This window comes from Zootoca vivipara, chromosome 4 (assembly GCF_963506605.1).
Source record: "Zootoca vivipara chromosome 4, rZooViv1.1, whole genome shotgun sequence".
Lineage (NCBI taxonomy): Eukaryota > Metazoa > Chordata > Lepidosauria > Squamata > Lacertidae > Zootoca > Zootoca vivipara.
In genome coordinates, this window is record NC_083279.1 from 61,988,607 (window position 1) to 62,008,158 (window position 19,552).

A 19,552-nucleotide genomic window follows, 5' to 3' on the forward strand; every position below is an offset into this window, starting at 1 on the left:
ACAGACAGACCCTTCTTGTGGTTCCACCACTGGATGTAGCCCATTTTGCCGTTACATGAGATTGTCCCTTTCTGCAATTCCCAGCTGTAGCCCTAGAGATGTGGTTGCCACCCCTATTGCTGAGCTTCCAAGCATCAACTCAAGATGCAACTTTCCACCCAGGTAAATATTGATGTGTTCCAGGCCATGTGTTATCATTATGCCTGCTGCTGTAAGGATGCAGTGATTGGATGATAAGAATATTGCTGGTTTGAATGACTGTTTAGAGTTTTGATGACGTCAATTCATGGTTTGCTTCGAGTACATTGCAAACCACCCTGGGATCTTCACTCACGATGGGTGGTTTGAAAACAGAATGAATTAATTGATCGGGAATTTAAATCATAGCATTAAAAATGTAAAGTGTTATTCCAGTGGTAGATCCCAAGTGAACCAAATGGCCTGTAGCATAGGAAAGGCTATGTCCCTTCAACAACAACAACAACAACAACAACAACGCTATAGTCCCCAAGATCCATGCTTTTTCTTCCATAGTGCAAAGCCTGGATACATTTTTGAAGATAGTGTTTTGATTGAGTTCACATTCGATTCTGTCACACCCATTAGTGTTACACCCTTAAATTCACTCAGATAACATAGGAGAGAAAGAAGCCAAAGAAGGCCCACTTGGCTAGCAGTTGTGAACTGAACACATATTGTTTCCACCTAGTCAAAGGTGATATGCATTTAAAGCACCCATGACTTCCCCCAAAGAATCCTAGACACTGTAGTTTGTGAAGGATGCTGGGAACTGTAGCTCTGTGGGGGCTAAACTACAGTTCTGAGGATTCTTTGAAGAAAACCATTTGCTTTAAATGTATAGGATGTACACCTCAGTCGTCATCTTCTTCCTCAGATTCTGGGGTTTGCAATATAGCCTTATGATGGTGGCATGAACTCCCTGCCACAGCCAGGACTCCACATGTGAGATCCTAGCTTGGCTCCCAAGAGAAAGATTTGGAGCTGTCTCCGTTTTCCTGGTCCTGACAGAATGAAGTAGGTACCTTGCTGTGAACCTTGAAACTGGCGTCCACTTTTTTTTCACCACGATGTTTTGTTCCCAGAAAACCGGCTGACTCCCTCCAGGGAGGACATCCGTGGGGGCAGTTCCTGTTTCCCTGCCCTTCCAGGCACTAGCCTTCCTGAGCCTGATACAATTGTTTCTCTGGGCACGGTGCAAAATATGCCAGCAAAGAACGGAAGCCTCTCATGCTCCAGCAATTTATTTTTTTAAAGAAAAGGTTCTCGGGCTTGGAAGCAGTTGAGCCTGTAAGTTCTGTTTTCCTAACATGGGATCCAGGCCATTTGCAAGCAATTAATTTTCCAGAACAAATGGCCAGACAGTCTCTGAATCATGGAAGGAGGACTTTCCATGGGAATGTTGCTAGCTGTGTGGTGGGTCAAAAAAGGTGCAAGCAACACAGCTCTTTACTGCTCAGTGGTAGTCTTGTGTTGCCCATACTTGGAGATGCAGGCTACAGTGACTGCAACCCCATTGACTGGAAAAGTAAAGGAATCTAACATATTGGATTTCACAGCTGCATTTCGTGACTCAGCTCCCATGTCTTCAACTCTGACAAATTCACACTTATAAAGGGGCCTGTGGACTGCGACTCAGATCACTCACTGTAATTAACAGGAATTCAGGGAAGGTAAAGCAGATGTACTAACTGAAAAAAATAAACAGCAAAGGGACTAGGCAATGCACTGAGAAACACAAAGTGAAGAAATTATCAATGGGATTAACAGAAAACCCCACAAGGAAACCAGGAGGCGTTTTGATTGTCGAATAACCTCCCTGCCAAGAGATCAGAATCAATGTGAAATAAAGACCGGATATAATCTAACCTCCCTATAAGCTTTGTACAAGCAAATTAGGGTGGAATCTACACACATACAAAAAAAATGCTGTGGAAATGCTTTTTTAAAAAATGTTTTGAAAAATATGGTGAATTTTGCATAGCTCACTGTTGCCATCTAGCGTCACATTTGCATATTGCAATTTGCAATATATTTAAAACATTTTATTTGCAGCTGTATAGCTGAGTCCCAGGATGAACGTTCAATAAAAAATAAGTCATCTGGAGGCACTCAGAGTCTCTTTATCATTGTGTTGTACGATGGTCACTTCTGTGCTGAAAACTAGTAACACCAGGGTTGCTCAGGAAAGACTTCATTTGGTACCGGATACTTAACTGTCTTCCTCAAAGACAAGATGACACAACATAGCATCTCTGTGCTATTTTTAAAAAGGAAGGCTAGGTGGACTCTTGAGGTGTTGGTGTGATACAAAAAACCTTTGGTGCCATTTTTGCATGACTTTCTCTTGCATTGGTATCAATTCCTGGATAATGCTTGTCTTCACATCCTCAGAAGGGTGCTGAATACTTTGTCCATGCCCTCAGGATATAGACAGAAGTGTGACAGTACTTGGGTCCTTATGTGGAAAGTCTCCATCAGCAACTAATCCCCAAAGATTAACACCTTGCAGTTCAGTTGTTATCATTTCTTTTTTAGAAAGAAAAACCTACATTCCAGTTCTCAAAGGTGCTGCACTAAAGAGGAGGGGAACACTCTATAAATAACTCCTACCTATCTCTTATAGAAAAGAAAGGGCTGAACTAGAAGGTGTATTAGCTCTAGACCTGTGCTCTTGGTGGTTTTTAAAAAAACAACTGCTGCTGCTGCTGCTGCAAATTGGGGAAGGGCAGTAGCTCAGTGATCGATTCTCTGCTTGGATGCAGAAAGCCATCCCTAGCATCTCCAGGGAGGGATGGGAATGATTCCCTGCTTGAAATCTCAGAGAGCTGCTGCCTGTCAGTATAGACAATATAGACAGTATAGACAGTACCAAGCTAGATGGTCCAATGGTTTAACTCAGCTTCCTTTGTTACTATGTCAGGGTGAAACACCTGATCTGTATCAGGGCCCAAGCTCAAGGAGGCAGTGGGTCTTTAACATAATAGACCACCAAAAGAGAAAAAGAAGGGCAAACTTTAAAACAAAAAGTATTTAAAATGCTGTACTGTATTGCTTATTTTTTAATTCGTGTCCTTCATATGCCACCTCGTAACATAAAGGTTTTTGGGCAGCTTACAATAAATAAGTTTTAAGACACTGAATCATGGGAATAAAACCATAAAAAGGTAGGGGAAATCTCAAGAAAAGGGTGAATTTTTCTTTAAGACTCTTGAGGCCAGTGGGCTGAGAATTCCACCTGAACAGATACAAACAACAAAATGACTAACTGAACCAATATGACCAATAAAAGCCATGATCATGAAAAGAGCATAGGCATTCAAGGGGTGGGAGATGGGCACTCGGTTTCAGATTCTAGTGATAATTGCAGCTTTTGTGCTAGGAATGATAAGCCCCTCAGGGTTACCAGCGATGAAAGGGTTTTCCTTTGTCCTTTGCCATCAAGAACCAGGAAGCCGGCGTATGAACAGCTGAGATCTGTAAGGACCTGCCGAATCCCGGGTGGCCAAACTGTGTGAACACAGCAGGCCTGGCCGTGTGCTGGCTCGTAGTGATAACATTGTGTGCTGAAATTGGCACGAAGTCTTTGGAAACCGTTTCGTGGGGACCTGCTGCTTACAAGCCACTGCTCTGGTTCTCTATCAGCCAAAGGACTCAAGTGCCCCGTGTCCCTGACAATTTTGCGCCACACCCAAAGTGTTTATTGCATCATTGTGTTTTGCTTCCCCCACCCCCATCCTGCTCCAAGGCAGGCCACCCTTAATAAATAATATTAATTTTTTTTTTAAAAAAAGCTGCCAGCAGACAAACAAGCTTGTATCTAAGATCCTGGGGCAAGACCCTTTTGCTGAGCCTGAGGGCTCACCCACACTTAACTTTCCCTCGTATTTTAGAGGTTCCGGTTTCCGCCGGCAGGAATGGCGGACCTGTTTTCCATCCCTCTGACCTTCGTAAGGAATTTGGCGGTTGCTAGGGGAGTAAATGGCAACCCCCTACCCTCTCCGGGGGTTACGGAGAGGGGCCGCTGGCCCGCGATGCCCCCAGACCCACTCCGACTGTTTATGGAGTGGGGGGAGCTTGGGCTGAAAAGCACTTACGAGGGCCAGGACTCCCGGACGCTAATCTGCATGGCGGGGATTTCCATGGTTAAAGAAGATAATTAGGCTTAAATCTATGGACATACTTCAGAAGGAGGGGAAGAAGCGCTGTTTACTGCTGAGAAATCTATGCTGCTGAGGGAGAGGAGTTAAAGGCTGTATATCATCTGGAAGAAGGATTGATGGGGACGGAGCGATAAGGGAATGGAGTTTTATTTTTCTTCATATGAGTTACTTCGTACCTTCCCAGACGCGATGTCCTGGCTTGTTTGGAGTGAAAGAGAAGCAAAAGACTGTGTGAGTTGAACTTTATAAACTGTTGTTACTGAGCATATTTTTTAAAGATGTGGAGTTGCCGATGAGAAAAGCCCCCCCCCCCTAGTCGGACGGAAGGAGTCCTGGACGCGTTCGGAGGATTTATGAGCTGTGACGCACTTTGAATTGGAGCAGCGACCTGAAGCTAAGTTCAGCTATAGGGCAAGGAGATCCATTAATTTACCAAGAGTTTATGGTTTGATGTTTGGGTCTTCTGCCTGGAAAAGCTGTAAATTTTATAAAGATCGTTAATCTTTATGGCTATGAGAGAAAACGAAAGTGATTTGAGCTTTTTAAGATGGCGCTGCTTCGACGCAACAGGGAGCTCCAGACTAAGAAGATTTATGGGGAGGCTGGACTGATTAACCCACACAGGAGAAAGAACATTTGTGAAACCTCGTTTGATATTTATCTCAGCAGCTGGGAAACAATCGGTTGAAAGTGGAAAACATCTATGTGACTGTAAGGGGAAGATCTGGATTATTATGAACTTGGAGGACGATTTGAACTTTAGAAAAAAGACGGCAGTGGACGGTTGCGAGGAATCCCCAATTTCTTGAAGCATGGGAACCCAAATAAAAAATTCTTTAGACGATTTGGCATAACATTCGGTTTGATTGATATATATATGTGTATAATTTGAAATAATGAATGTGATATAATTGGTTTTAATTGGAAAATTAATAAAATATATTTAAAAAAAAAAACTTTCCCTCGTATTTTAATTGTATTGTTTACTCTTTAATTCCCCCACGGTCCAAGAGCTTTTCTTGTTGCTCTGCAACTGTGCCTTGTTATAATCCGATCTTACCCACTGAATTGATTGGTTAAGCAAAACATCTGATAAGATCCAATTCCGTGAGTAAGGTCAAAATTTAGCAAGGCACATCTACGGAACAACAAGAAAAGCTCTCAGAGCTAGGGGAATTATTAATAGGTAAACAGTATGATCAACCCTACTTATATATTTACCTCCTTCTTAGAATCCCACCAGACAATTAGCGATGGGAATAAACAGTAGATGTCCATCTGATTGCTGGCAATCTCTCTCCAGCCTTGAGTTTGGAGGAGAGGACATCTTCCAGCTAGTGGGAGGTGGTCCAGAAACAGTTAGACACCTGTTTGTAGATTGAATTTAGGGGGAAACAGATACAGAAATGCAGATAATGTCTAGAACTGTCAGTGGGCTAAAGATGAAACATATTGGGTGCTCTTTGCAAATTGGCAGCCTGCTGTTGGAGTGCTGATTTGTTTCCACCATGTTCTGCTTGTATGCTTGTAAATCAATATTAGAAAAACACCACCAGTGCTTTTTCAACAAAGGAAGCAAAGCCTGTAGGACTACCATGAAAACTTTTCATCGCCGAGAGAAGTGAAGAACATGGAACAATACTTAGATATTTTAGGTGATTTCAAATATGATCTGCTTTTTCTCTTAAATTGCTTTGAATTTCGGGAGGACGCCAGGCATTATTCTTTTTAATTAATCTGTAAAATTAGGCTTATATTCAAATTCATCTTTTTGACTCTTGGTTCCTCGTTTGTAATTAGTGTTTCTGATTTGCCCTTATCTTTTCTTGCCTCTTGACTGTGGTTTACCCCTCTTACATCCAGTGCTATCTATTTTTTTTAGAAAAAGAAGTTCCAGAACTCACCATGAACACCACCTCGTTCTCTTAGAATGGCAATGGCGCCCACCTGAGAGGCGCCAGAACTCACCTGAGAGGTGCTGGAACCGAGTTCCTGTGAGTTCCCCCTGAAAAAGCCCTGCTTACGTCTGCCCTGTTTGCTGTGATTTGTATTACTTTTGCTTCCTTTATTTCTTTGTTCTGCTAACAGTTGCCTCTCTCCTTCCTGCTTCCTTCATTCTCCTGTCCATTTCCATCTTCTTCTTGACCCATCCACCCAGTGGCACCATTCCCCTGAATCTATGCAGACAAGAGAACATTCCTGTAATTTCTCCCAGATGCTTGGTGCTCAGTAAAGCCTGTTGCAAAGCATTAGCAACAAAAGACTTCAGGAATTTGAAATGCTTTGGGCTTTCCATTTTCAGGCCAAGCAGCTGAAGAGACCAGGAATTCCCTCTCTCTTCTCTCTCTCTTCTCTCTCTCTTCTCTCTCTCTCTCTCTCTCTCTCTCTCTCTCTCACACACACACACACACACACACACACACACAGTGTTCTGTTCTCCTTTTACAAAGATCTTAAAATCAGCTTTGCCTTCATGGTTCCAGTTCCAGCAAATGTGCTATCATATATTCTACTGGGTCAATGCAACCTGATCTGCCACCTATATCTGGGAGGATGATTAACAACTAAGCATATTGGGAGCCATCCCTTTTTACAGCCCTCATGCATTTTTGGAATGACAAGCAATGTAAAAAGGCTTACAAAGTCCTCTGATCAGTTTACTGAACGTCCATTGGAATCCATGTGCTCCCTTATATAAATCCAGTCATGTTGTATTTAGATCTACGTGTCTATTCTAAATTAACTTTGGCTGCAATCCTATACACAGCTACCTGAAAGTAAGTTCCAGTGAATTTACTTCAGAGTAGGCCTTACTTAAGAGCACAGGATTGTACTGTTAGGACTTTTTTTCCCCTGCAAGCTCATTCATCCAAGATTTAGACTACTAGCTGTGTTGCAAATTTGATATGATTTAAGAGGTGATATTTGCAATAGGATTTGTGTGTGTTTAATCAGAGTTTGCCACTGGGTTTTAATGGCATTGGAACCATAAAAGTTGCATTTTGATTTTTTTTTTAGAGAGAAAAAACTTGGTTTGAAAAGAACAGAAGGCCATTGCCCACAGAGCAAATGTTCAACGGGGCTTGCTCCCAGAAAAGTGTGTAAAACATTGCAGTTTAAGTGCATTATGAGGAACGGTTGAGGGAATTGGGTCTGTTTAGTCTGGGAAAGAGGAGAGTGAGAGGAGATATGATAGCCTTCTTCAAATATCTCAAGGGCTGTCACATGGAAGATGGAGCAAGCTTATTTTCTCTTGCTCTGGATGGTAGGAACCAATCCAATGGATTCAAGTTACAAGAAAGGAGATTCCAATGAAACATCAGAAAGAACTTCCTGACATTAAGAGCTGTTTGACAGTGGGACAGTCTCCCTTGGGAGGTTGTGAAGTGGACTCTCCTTCCTTGGGATGTTTTAAGCAGAGGTTGGATGGCCATCTGTCATGGGTGCTTTAGTTGAGATACCTGCCTTGCAGGGGGGGTTAGACTAGATGACCCTCAGGATCCCTTCTAGCTCTACAGGGGGGGTGATTGTTTTATGGCTAATAGTACGAAGATATTTACAGTAGTAGAACACGAAGGGTAATGTGAAAGTAACAAAGTCAAACCCTCCCAGTTGATGTGAATACAGTTAGTGGGAGACAAGAAGCTCTCAACACACACACACACACACACACACACACACACACACACACACACACACACTGAAACGAAATGCCTAGGGAAGTTGTCTGTGTCCATCACTGGAAGTTAAAAAGAGGATATAAAGACAATGATACTTTATCCTGTGGTACAAGAAGATGGATCAGATTGCTCCCAACCACCCACACGGATCATTCCCTTTCCAGGCTAGGATGGAAGCTTCAGTTCCACCTCTAAAGCTGTTGCATTCTCAAGAGACTGGGTCAGAAGATTCCACTGGGGATGGCATTTTATCAGAACCTCTGGGAGGTGAACCAGCAAGCGATAAGGAAGTGTTAAAAGTCAACAAGGAGGTGTTGTTGATGAGGACTAAGCTGGGCACATGCTCCCTGCCAGCCTGGGGATATTCTGCAGCTCAATGATATTTTGCAAGGGACTTCTCCGGGGAGCAGTTCCAACCTCTCCTTTCTGTGGTCTCAGTCCCAATTATTATCGTAGGAAAGATAATGGCAGGATGAAGATTTCATGGTAGTTGTTTTCCAGAAGTCAAACAAACAGGATGTTTTGAGGATTTCTCTGCAGAAGCTTCCTGCCCTGGTGGGGAGAACGTAGCTCTGTGGTAGTAGTGGACACATGCCGGGCATGCAGAAGATCCCAGAGTCAATCTTTGGCACTAGTTAGAGACATGGGTGTTTTTGTTTTTCCATTTTTGCCAGCTCCAGCCCAAGAGAATCCACTTTTTCAGTTTCTATGTAATAGTTTCCACATGCGAGAAGCCCCGTCAGGCCTTCCCGTGGATACGAGGAGACTCACAGAAATCTCTTTTGAGGTACTTGCACATTTTGCCCCAGAACGTTCCTTCTAGGAGTGCAAGAGACGTGGGGTTGGTTGGCTTTTTAATGAAAGCTCAGAGTCCTGGGCACTTGCCATGGCACTCACAGCAAGATCCATGCTAGGGTCCATTGCTAGGAAGCAATGGTTGCGTGAAATCCAAGGTTTTGCTCCAACTTCCTGGCATAAGAGGGAGTCAACTAGCTCTAGCTGAAGACTGGAAGCAGAAGACTGCTCTCTTCAGCCAAAAGAATAGATCTGTTTAGAGCAGCTGTGGGGGAACCTTTGGCCCACCAGATATTGCTGAACTTTAATTCTCATCATCCTTGGCCATTGGCCATGCTTGTTGGGGCTGGTGGGAGTTACAGTTCAGCAGCATCTGCAGGCCCAGAGGTTCCCCACACCTGTTCCATTCAAGCATTCATATTCAACTATTCTTAAATTGCATCCATGGAGGGGCAAATGACTGACCTTTCTGCATTGAGCGGGAAGGACTTGCACAGGATTGCAAGCAGTGGAGGCTGTTCCATTAAGGCGAATGGATCACAATCTCTCCAACCTCAGTCTGCCCTTAGCCAGCCACCCCCTGCTTGCCTTCTTGCTTGCATCTAGACTAAGGGTGGCACTGCCTGTCATCCTCCTCCTCCTCAGTGTTGCCCTCCTTCTTCAGCAGGAAGGATGGGGACTATGCTAGAATTACTTGGCTCAGCCAGTCACTGGCCGTGGCTCCACCTACCGCTGGTCTCCCTGCCTTCTGCTCTACCTGGTTGAGTTAGAATCATAGAATCATAGAGCTGGAAGAGACCACAAGGGCCATCCAGTCCAACCCCCTGCCAAGCAGGAGAAGCCATCAAAGCATTCTTGACATATGGCTGTCAAGGCTCCGTTTAAAGACTACCAAAGAAGGAGACTCCACCACACTCCTTGGCAGCAAATTCCACTGCCAAACAGCTCTTACTGTCAGGAAGTTAGTTCTTCCTAATATTTAGGTGAAATCTTCTTTCTTGTAGCTTGAATCCACTGCTCCGTGTCCGCTTCTCTGGAGCAGCAGAAAACAACCTTTCTTCCTCCTCTATATGACATCCTTTTATATATTTGAACATGGCTATCATATCACCCCTTCTCCACCCCTTCACCACCTTCTCTTCTCCATGCTAAACATACCCAGCTCCCTAAGCCATTCCTCATAAGGCATCGTTTCCAGGCCTTTGACCATTTTGGTTGCCCTCTTCTAGACACGTTCCAGCTTGTCTGTATCCTTCTTGAACTGTGGTGCCCAGAACTGGACACAGTACTCCAGGTGAGGTTTGACCAGAGCAGAATACAATGGTACTATTACTTCCCTTGATCTAGATGCTGTACTCCTATTGATGCAGCCCAGAATTGCATTGGCTTTTTTAGCTGCTGCATCACACTGCTGACTCATGTCAAGTTTGTGGTCTACCAAGACTCCTAGATCCTTTTCACATGTACTGCTCTCAAGCCAGGTGTCTCCCATCCTGTTTTTGAGCCTTTCATTTTTTTTTGCCCAAGTGTAGTACTGGTACTACTACTACTACTACTACTACTAATAATAATAATAATAATAATAATAATTTATACCCCGCCCATCTGGCTGGGTTTCCCCAGCCACTCTGGGGGCTTCCAACAGAAAAATGAAATAAAATAATCTATTAAACATTAAAAGCCTCCCTAAACAGGGCTGCCTACAGATGTCTTCTAAAAATCTGGTAGCTGTTTTACTTTACATTTCTCCCTGTTAAAATTCATCTTGTTTGCTTTGACCCAGTTGTCTAATCTGTTAAGGTCATTTTGAAGTGTGATCCTGTCCTCTGGGATATTAGCCACCCCTTCCAATTTGGTATCATCTGCAAACTTGTTTTGTTTTTAGAATTTGAATGCCACATTTCAGTGTCCAAATGTCCCCAAACCACTCACATCAAAAGCACAGAACAACACAACAACACAATTCATTCATTCATTCTGGCCTTAATCCAAGCGAGAGTTAGGCGTTCTTAAAGCCCATGCAACTGAGGTTGCTTCCAGTCAACCTACTTATGGTGCACTCATCCTGATTTGTTTGCAGGAGGTTCAACAATGTTGGCTTTTTGAAATTGAGCATTTCTTCTGAATTGTCCGCAGGGAGATTAAATGACATTTTGTCAAACAAATGCTCCCCATACATACCTTCCAGTGCATTTTCTTGTCACTTACCTTATTGTAAAACGGCCGGATTTTGAGAAGTGTGTTTATTGTTCGAGATCAACTTCAATTGTACAATTTGAATTTGCTGGGGATGACTGAATCATACCTGAAAATGGCCTGGAAGTATCCTTAATGTGCTTAGGCAAGTACATAACTTGGTGTTGGATTTATACCACTATCTGCACCCCCCCCAAAAAAAATCCAACTCCTGTGTACAGTATCAGTATCAACAGTATCAATCAGTATCACAATCTCCCCAGTATCAACAACAGGGGAGATTGTGGGGAAAGTGGGATTTGCCTGTTGGAAACTATTAAACAAAAAGTGTTAACAGATTGGGTAGGGTGGATAAAACTGTGACTTTCACAGATTAGGAGGGCGAGGAAAAGCTCAGAGCCTGCCTCGAGGCATGATTTGGTGTATCCGCCTATTTGAGAGTGATGCATCAGTCCTGCATGTGATCCTCATATGGGCTAAGCAAAGCTTTTTGGAAAATTATTTTGTAAAGCAAAATAATTGTAAAGCAAAAATTAATTAAATGGTTTTTCCAAAATCAAAGGGAACCGAAGGACTGGTTAGCACAATGCACCCAGTATTTGCAAGCTTTGTTACAATGCCAAGTATACCACGGGATGTTACAACAGAAATGGCAGTTAACATAAATTAGACATGGTTTAAGAGGCAGGCGGAAATTTTCTTCAGAGGAGCTTGAAAAGTGATGCCTCAAACCTGTTTCCAAAGGCCTGTATTTGTCTCCCCCCTACACGTAGCTGTCAAGTTCTCCCTTTTTTAAGGGAAATTCCCTTATGCTGAATAGGCTTCCTCGTGAGAAAAGGGAAAACTTGACAGCTATGCCCCTACATCCAAAACGGAAAGAGGGCAGACATGGAGGAAAATTGATTCTTAAATTATGGGTTGTGTTGAAAATAAAAATAAATGAGGAATTATAATTTGACTAGCATTTGGCAATCGTTCCTTGAGCTTTCAGATGAAGGACCTAGGAGTATGTTGATATATGATGGCCATGAGCCCAATTAAGCACTTTTAAATCCGACTAATTTCCGTGAGAGCATGCGCTTACACCTAGAGGTGTAGTAGTCTGGGGTCAATGGGCTGGGGTTTGTTTGATGACCTCTTACTATTCCTGCAGCAGGGCTCCTCTCTTCCAGAGCCATCCAGTCAGCATGAAATGTAGGCTTTTCAGCAACTGAGGAGAAACCCTCTCACCCCTTGTGCTGACTGGAGCCAATCAAAGCGAAAGCAGACGAGTCAGCCATGGAGGATTGGATCCTTGGTAAACTCTGCAAAAGGTGTGTGGGAAGAACACCAAGAAGGAATTGTTCTGTAAGGGTCCTAAGCTAAGCATTTGGGAACACGGGGTGTTTCTGTTTCAGGAGAAGGGTGTGCAAGCTCTGTTATATGCCATGGAGTTTTGAGGGGAAATGCAACTTAAGTCACTCCGAATAAAATATTGCAGCACTCCAATTAATTGGCCTATTTATGTGTACAGAAAATAGTAGATCTACCTGAAAGCCCTCTCATGGAGAACTGCTTTGATGGTTGCAATGCACCCCTAGTTATTATTATTGTATAATTATAGGATTATTGTGTAATCTTAGAAGGAGACGAGGCAGTAAGGGGATGTAGCTGCGATGGGGCATGGTAGTGCTATTTAAATAAATAGGAATAAAAAGTTCTTAAGTCAACCAGACTCTGTTTGTGTGTGTGTGTGTGTGTGTGTGTGTGTGCGTGTGCGTGTGCGTGTGTGCATGCGTCTTGGAAATGGCTCCATTCTTTGGCCATAATAAGCATCTCATGCATATTTCCTGATTATTTTATTGGACCTATCAGTTAGGGGAGGGCTCTCAATGTGCCCTGTCAACTTGTCCTCAAATTGGTAAAACTGCTGAGCACTTTCATGGTAAGCAGTACTGTGTGTCTTGGGTGTGGGTGTGTCATGGAATAGCGTGCTAAATGTTGGCTCTTTAAGTTGTTTCTTCATTAACTATATAACCTGCAAAACTTTTTAGCACGTCTCTTCTTCCATTAAAAACTCATGAATGCTACTTTGCACTTGCAGAATTGAGCTGGAATTCATATTCATTCAGAAGTTCACAAGCAAGAATTCTGTATATCTTCTTGAAAGTCATCATACCCTTGGCTAAAAAAATAATAAAAGAAATAAATAGAAAAGAAAAATTAACCTTGCCTGTTTTTCCTGCTTTCAGAAAAGGAACTTCATTAGTCATGTGTTCTAGACATATTCTGGGAGTGATATCAAACACACATTCTTACCAATGTTATTTTCTGCTGGTTTGAAAAGAAGCAAAGCAGAGTGATGACTTCAAACTTTACATTTAACATCATTATTTTATTATTTTATTTTCTAAAAAGACAATCAATGATGCAGGCAAATAATTAAATTCTAAACCATATTTTTGCTGAGATATTGAGCTTGCAAAATGGGCTGGGGGTCAGTTAGCACATATATTGACCTTCAAGCCATGTGTTGCTAAGGCATCTCAGAAAAGTTCTCTTCTTTAAGCTCTGCATATCTTCAGTTCCCATATGGAAGACGGACATGTTATGCTTGCATTGTTGACAGCATAATGTATAACAAGTTGCAGGGTTCCCACGGTAAGAGGTGGTGATTGCTGAACAATAGGAGTGCAATAAAGAATGGTCCTTCTAATCAATATCCTGCCCAGACACTGAGTCAAGTAGCAGTCCTGGCCTATCTAAAACATCTGTAGCGTTTGCTAGTTTTTCATTTGTTTAGTGATAACATTCCTTTTCCCAAGGCAATAAAACTCAGGGACTATCACCTCTGTGTGCTTTTCTCTCTACAGCTTGTTTCAGCTGATTCTGTCCCAGCATCTACTGAGAGATCACAGTAATTTGCTCTCCGACACTTTGAGCTGAATGTGATGCGATTTACAATATTAGCTATCTTCAGACCTTTACCAAAACGGATCAGGTGAAGTGGTAGAGAGGAATGTACTAGCCCTACCACCCAGTAGCTGATGGTGTGGTGGCATGCTGCCACTCACCTGACTTCCAGCTGGCCATGTCACTGTCCTTATGGGGAGGCAGAGGGGAAGTAGTGAGGTTGGCATGGTGCAAACATGGCCTGGTGCTCCTGCCCATCTGTTTGTGCCGGGCCAGTCTTCCCACTGTCTCACTCGTCTACCTCCTAGTAAGAAGCAGCAATGTGAAGGGCTGAATATCAGGCAAAGGAATGTCATTCCACTCTGCTCCATTATCACTCCCATTGCTCTCAATTACTGGAGGAAAAGCAAGGAGCCGTGTGCGTTCATTCATTGATGCATTCGGATTTCTGGGAAACCAGGGTTCTAAAACATGCAAGGAAGTTCTATGAGCAAAAAAGGTTCCCCACTTTGCATAGTTGCCCTCCACAAGTTGAGGGTGATGAGAATGACAATGAGGGGGGCAGAGCTAACTTCGTCATCCCCACTGCCCATCCCCAAGTGTTTTCATAACTTCTAATAGTAACACTTGACTTGGGATTTGGTTACACAATTGAACCGGTCTGAGTAAGATTGTCTAGATGTACCTATCTATCATCATGATTATCTGAGCCTGCTGAACTTTTAAATAAGTAAGTAAGTAAGTAAGTAAATAAATAAATAAATAAATAAATAAATAAATAAATAGCTAGCTATAACCTGCTTTTCACCACCTGGCTCCTAAAGCAGCTTACAACAGTTGTGCTTCTCAGTTATGTGAAGATGGCTTCTGGCTGCCCCAATTTTGAGATCAACCGCAGCTTGATGGTGCAAGTGAAATTCTGCCTAGGCTAGCTATTGGTGTAAACATTCCTTTTTAGTTTGTGATTATATGTCAAAGCTTGAGCCAGGCTTAATCCCAGGTGGGACTGTGGTCTTCCTTCCACTACCCCACTCACTCTGAGCTGATGCACTTTGATAGCATCACGCACTGTCTGAGGACAGGATCACACTTCAGAATGACCTTAACAGATTAGACAACTGGGCCAAAGCAAACAAGATGAATTTTAACAAGGAGAAATGTAAAGTACTACACTTGGGCAAAAAAAATGAAAGGCACAAATATAGGATGGGAGACACCTGGCTTGAGAGCAGTACATGTGAAAAGGATCTAGGAGTCTTGGTTGACCACAAACTTGACATGAGTCAGCAGTGTGATGCAGCAGCTAAAAAAGCCAATGCAATTCTGGGCTGCATCAATAGGAGTATAGCATCTAGATCAAGGGAAGTAATAGTACCACTGTATTCTGCTCTGGTCAGACCTCACCTGGAGTACTGTGTCCAGTTCTGGGCACCACAGTTCAAGAAGGATATTGACAAGCTGGAACGTGTCCAGAAGAGGGCAACCAAAATGGTCAAAGGCCTGGAAACGATGCCTTATGAGGAACGGCTTAGGGAGCTGGGTATGTTTAGCCTGGAGAAGAGAAGGTTAAGGGGTGATATGATAGCCATGTTCAAATATATAAAAGGATGTCATATAGAGGAGGGAGAAAGATTGTTTTCTGCTGCTCCAGAGAAGCGGACACGGAGCAACGGATGCAAACTACAAGAAAGAAAATTCCACCTAAACATTAGGAAGAACTTCCTGACAGTAAGAGCTGTTCGGCAGTGGAATTTGCTGCCAAGGAGTGTGGTGGAGTCTCCTTCTTTGGAGGTCTTTAAGCAGAGGCTTGACAGCCATCTGTCAGGAATGCTTTGATGGTGTTTCCTGCTTGGCAGGGGGTTGGACTGGATGACCCTTGTGGTCTCTTCCAACTCTATGATTCTATGATTCTAAATGTTGATTTCAAGGGCTGTAGGGGTCATGAGAACAGGCTCCTGCTATCCTCGTCCTGCAAAGGTTGATGTTCAAGGCCACTGCTTTGATGCATGCCACTACCATGCTGAAATTATCTGCTGCTAAAAAAGGCAAGAACGCAGACATGAAAAATCTAATGAATTTTATCCTTAGCAAAATGTTTCCATGAGACTGCAGAAACTCGTTACAGAGGGCATTGCAAACTACTTGGTTTACAATAGAAAGCGAAGAAAGACAACATTCATTTAAATGACTTGACAAAATGCTGCGTTTCTGTTTGGTCAGATCCTGCTCGCATCACCCTGCCTGAAGGATTGAGGACAAAAATGACCATATGTCATTTTTGATGGGGGTGGGAGAGAGCAGCTGTGCCAAGTGGTTTTTGGCAACTTGGTCTACACCAGCTTCTTTTCAAGCTGCAGGAAATCTGCACAAATCGGGCAGCTTGTGCAAAGCACTTTCTGTCTCTCTGCACAGTATTGTTTCATACTCAATGGATTGTAACATTGGCACGGTGATCTTCTGCTCTCATTGATCTATAATCCAAAGCTGTGGCATGTCAATCACTTCCAAATACACAATAAAAGGATGCCCCACAGAATTAGAATGTTAGGAGTTGAATCCTGGAAAATGCACCTGTTTTGTAGGTTTGACTTTCTGTTGCATCCAGACCTTGGTGTTTCTTTCTGCTTTCCTTCTTGAGGAGACAGCATATATATATATATATATATATATATATATATATATATATATATATATATGGAATATATATGGATAATTGCTACATTTGCTACATTATTATATCAATACAGATAGGTGTACAGGTAGACACCACAAAATGATTGTAACTATTTGTACATTTCTGTAAATATATTTAAGATTTTATAAATATAAATAATAAATATAAAGAAATCCTCCTCTTAAGTTGTAACCCAGAGAGGAACTGGCTTGCTAACAGCCTCCCTTAAGTATTGTGTGATAATGGCTGGCACACGCACACGCGCACACACACACATACCACGCATTTTACATGAACACATTTATGAGAACCATTAAATATATATATGTCCCAAGTAGGAAAATTACCTACACTTTCCCTAGAACACCGATCCAGTTACAGCAGGTGTACATGTCAAGCTCATTGGTCCCATTTCCCCCCCAGAAATATTTTTTCCTGGCTCTGCTGAAACATCTTCAAGACATATCAAGGCCTGTGGTGAAAAGCAAATAGAGATACTTTTCATCACATGGGGTAAAGTATTAACATGATGCAAGCTCCAAGGAGCTGAGTTAAAAGGGCTGTAGGAGGTGAGAAGGGATGGCAGGATTCTGATGTGTCAGAATATCTAATTACGCACATTACCCAATCAGCTGTTACATGACATTTGGTTTTCACTCGGTTCACTTTCCTCTGCACCTTTTGTGCGGGAGGAAAATAGGATCCATGACCCACATGTGAGTAATTAACCCCCCAAAATTGGGAGGATGCCTGGATTCAAAACACAGGGCTTAACACACTCTCCGGCGGGAGAGAGGCCCCAGCAAAGTTTAAAATGGTCACAGAGCTAAGCAGTAGTGTAACGTGGGAATATACCAGTAGGGGAAAAGGGAATATACCCTTTTCATATCCCATTTAGTGTGCTTGCAGCACTTGCCCCCCTCTCTACCCCTCTGGCAATGAACAGACCACACACTGTTAAGTAAGTTTAAAAGCTTTACTTACTCAATCCAAAGGTCTGATTCATGTCTTATTCCTTGCAGCAGCAAGGAGAACACAGCTAGAATACTCTTGGGTACAAAATACAGTAAGATAGTTTCAAACATGCAGTCTGAGCTCGGAGCAAGCTGAATCAGGCCAGTAGCCCATCGAGCCCAGCATTCTGTTCTCACAGTGGCCAGCCAGGAGACGAGCAAGCAAGAGCACAGCACAAAAGCACTCTCTCCTCCTGGGGTTTCCAGCAACTGATACTCAGAAGCATTATTGGCACAAAGTGTGCAGGCAGGGCACAGCCATCATCCTCTTCTAAAGCCTTCCAAGTTGGTGGCCATGACAGCTTCCTGTGGGAGCCAGCTCCAGAGTTTTAATTATGTGTTGCATGAAGAAATCCTGAATCTTCCAACATTCAGCTTTCAACGTTCAGTCAAAGGCACAAAGAAGGGTCTGGGGGCAAGAAGTGAGAAATGGGGCTGTTGAGTCACCTGGGACTTCAAGGATGGCTAGCAAAGTAAGCAGGTCAACCAACCAAGCCATTCAAGAACACTGAAACAAAGTGCCCATCCCATCCCAATGAGTTTGCATAGCAGCTGTCTAGTCAGCTGATTTGTGAACTTTCGTATCACAACTTTGCATCTTTGCTTCGCTTGATTGGATGGTACTAAAATATAGGCACTGCATGTCTGTCTTGAAGCCCCAGGAACACATTACTCATTTGAGGGCACTTGGAGCGTGGCGATCTTTCTCATCAGTAGTGGGGCTTGTGCCCGTTGGGACTGGCAGGGTCAAAGCATGTGCATGTGGAGGGAATCCCTTGCTGACAAGCATGCTCAACCTGCAGTCATTGTATGGCAAAGCTAGCTCGACAATGTGGTGTGTCAAGGGCAGGTTGGATGCCCTATGTGTGAGCAACACAAGAAAAGAGAGAGACATCAAGAATGCACTAACATTTCCAAAATCCATTCACTGCAAGGAGTGGGCAGATACCAGATCACGTGGATGGGAAGGGGCTGGTGCCTCTGTTCTAGTCACTACGGCACTTAGGGACATCTAGTGGGCCCAAAACTAAGAGAGTTTGCTGATGTTGATGTCAGAGATACAAAGCACACACCTTCATGAATCTTCTTAAGTGAATGCCAATAATGCCAGGAACTGCTTTATGGCAGCAAAGGCTTATATTTTTCTTATGCACACAGACAATTCCATTCACTTCCAATTGTCCCTCATCATTTAAACTTAATAATATTAATCTAGTGGAAGCTCTTGTTGCTCCTGGCACTCCTGGCTCTGGATGTGATGTTCATTTATGTAGCAAATGGGCAGGCTGGCAGGTAGTCTCAAAAAAGACTCCTGCACCAGATGTTCCAGAAGCTCCAGAAGCAAGCCCTGTAAGGTTTAGCATTCCAAAGTGCCGATGGCTTCTCAGCAGGCAGCTTTGTGGAGACAGCCATTTCCAAGACGCCCGTGATATACTCTGATTAGTAACAATTTCTTGAGGGCACAGCACTTTGGAGCAGTCTACTCGCTGTCACAATAGACAAAACGCTTGTTTACAAACAGGAGGTTCCCTTTTACACAAATCTGTCAACTTGCCAATGCAAAAAAAGAAGTTCACTTGTGGAAGTTTTTGTTCAGTGATTTTTTTTTAATTAAGGGGGCGGGGATCATCTACAAATGAGGCTTTTCCATAAAGAGGGTTTAGGCACAATAAAAACATATACATCTTATTCATGTGTTCCACATCTAAACCCGTTAATATTTTCTCTGGATACCTTTATGCAACACACCATTGCAAGTTGTGCAAGACATATCTAGCAATAAAATCTGCTCTTGTCTAGGGTATCCCAGATCAATCATATAGCGAATAAATGGATGGGTAGAAGGTAGATTGGGATCAACTGGTAGATCTCCAAGTGATCAGCAAGCATATCGGCTCCCAGTTGTTTAGCAAAAGGTGGCAGGACTGTGGGCTCTCTTCTGATAGTGAAAACAAATTCCTGGGCTGAGCACATTCTCAACACATCCTGTTCCTTAATTCTAGGAAAGTGTATCTGGCTATGGTTGGTACATCTTGAGGTTTGAGTAAAAATCACCCTAAATTCAAGATGCCTAAAGTCTGCCCATCCCTGCTCTGAAGGTACTCCTTAGAGTCTCTTCTA